At 48.4% G+C, this 1,937-nt stretch overlaps 1 pseudogene; it reads right to left on the minus strand.

Moving 5' to 3' along the window:
• Nucleotides 1–1,083: 1,083 nt before the first annotated feature.
• On the minus strand, nucleotides 1,084–1,201 carry LOC126208199 (5S ribosomal RNA; annotated as a pseudogene).
• Nucleotides 1,202–1,937: the final 736 nt, after the last annotated feature.

A 1,937-nucleotide genomic window follows, 5' to 3' on the forward strand; every position in this document is an offset into this window, starting at 1 on the left:
CTATATGGGCATACTGGCCCCCAAATCTTTGAACACGGTGCGTCTTTACGGGGGTGCATTCTGCTCTGAATTCATTTCTATGGATGGCAGGGCGCGACCGCATGCAACAGCGCAGATGGAGCAGCTCCTGGAACGAGAGGATATTCGGTGAATGGATTGTTCTTCCCGTTCTCTCGACTTCAGTCCCATCGATCACTCAGCTTCTGTCGAACGTGCTGGTGGAGGAACGGAACGTTCGAGCATAAGAACTTCTCATCAACTTTGTGGCCAGCAAGGGAACACGTTGCGGAGCATCCACTGCTGTGCATGTTGATCACGCACCCTACCAAGAACCATGTCCCGGATTTTGTAATGTCCAAGGAATCGTCATAAATCGCGGTGACTTCTGTTTAGTTATTGTCGCCGACTAAAAGTGTCATTTCTGTTCGTCTCATTGCGTATTTTAGTCCTCTCCAGTTCTACACTTTGGTACTCTTTCTGTGTGTGTGGTCAACGTTTCATAGAGATATGTTCTGTGTGTGTGGTCCAAGTTTCATAGAGCAATGTTACTCGGCAGAGACACATCATGTGGCCGGCCCTAGTGACCGAGCGGTTCTAGGCGCTACAGTCTGGAACCAGGCGACCGCTACAGGTTAGAATCCTGCGTAGGGCATGGATGTGTGTGATGTCCTTGGGTTAGTTAGGTTTAAGTAGTTCTACGTTCTAGGGGACTGTTGAGCTCACACGTTAAGTCCCATAGTGCTCAGAGCCATTTGACCCAACACATCATGTGAAAGTTACTCTCAACAGGTTTTGATCAACTGTATATGTATGTGTGTATGTCCACAGTATACTAAAACTTACCGCTGTATTCACCTCTGGCTGTGGTTTATTTATGTGAAAGCACTCCGTCTTCAGGCCATAAGTAGCCCACCGGGACCATCCGACCGCTGTGTCATCCTCAGCTGAGGATGCGGATAGCAGACGCGTGTGGTCAGCACACCGCTCTCCCGGTCGTTATGATGGTTTCCTTTGCCCGTGCCGCTACTATTCGGTCGAGTAGCTCCTCAGTTGGCATCACGAGACTGAGTGAACCCCGAAAAATGGCAACAGTACATGGCGGCCCGGATGGTCACCCATCCAAGTGCCGGCCACACCCGACAGCGGTTAACTTCGGTGATCTGACGCGAACCGGTGTATCCACTGCGGCAAGGCTGTTGCCCCATTTATGTGAAAAATGTGAAGATATGCTGTGTTTCAGAGTCTACGTTAACTGGATGGGTAAGCAAGGATAAAATTGGTATGGACGCAAGAACAGACGTCATCCAATAGGAAGTTGCCGAGACGAATAGCGATCTGGGGCTCATGAAGCGGAGACCAAAGCACATTCGCAACTTCGTTAATTACTAAAATTCGTCAACACATTTTTTCATGGAAGCTGAAACTGCTTTTTTAAAAAAAAAGACGAGAAAATACAGTTCGTATCCATAAAATACATTCAAAACATGAGTGTTTTCCTGTTGCAATACGCCGCACTAAATTGACAGAAGCGGCACCGCCATTGTAACAATAGAGTTACATAAGGAGGGAGAGACGGACAAAGAATAGCTCCGTTAGCGTGGCCGGCATCTCGTTACTCCACTGAGCCAACAATGACTGCAGCTGACCCTTGAGGCTGGGTTGTGATTAGCGATCGCTCCGTAAGACTGCTGCCCTCTCCCCAAACAGAATTAAATCTTGATCCACGATTCTCATTAGCCTTAAGTTAGGATAGCAGCAGCGTGGTCGCGTAATGCGCGAGTCCGGCATAGCTCTCCGCGTAGTGGCGGCTTGCGATAATGCCTACCGGAGAAATGTCATGGTTCGACAGTTTCCTCTAATTGTCGTTCTAGACCTAGTCGCTTTTACATTATTACTCATTGCGTATGTCGCATTTGTCGTGCGTGGTGTATCTTGAA

The sequence above is a fragment of the Schistocerca nitens genome, chromosome 1 (assembly GCF_023898315.1).
Source record: "Schistocerca nitens isolate TAMUIC-IGC-003100 chromosome 1, iqSchNite1.1, whole genome shotgun sequence".
Classification (NCBI taxonomy): domain Eukaryota; kingdom Metazoa; phylum Arthropoda; class Insecta; order Orthoptera; family Acrididae; genus Schistocerca; species Schistocerca nitens.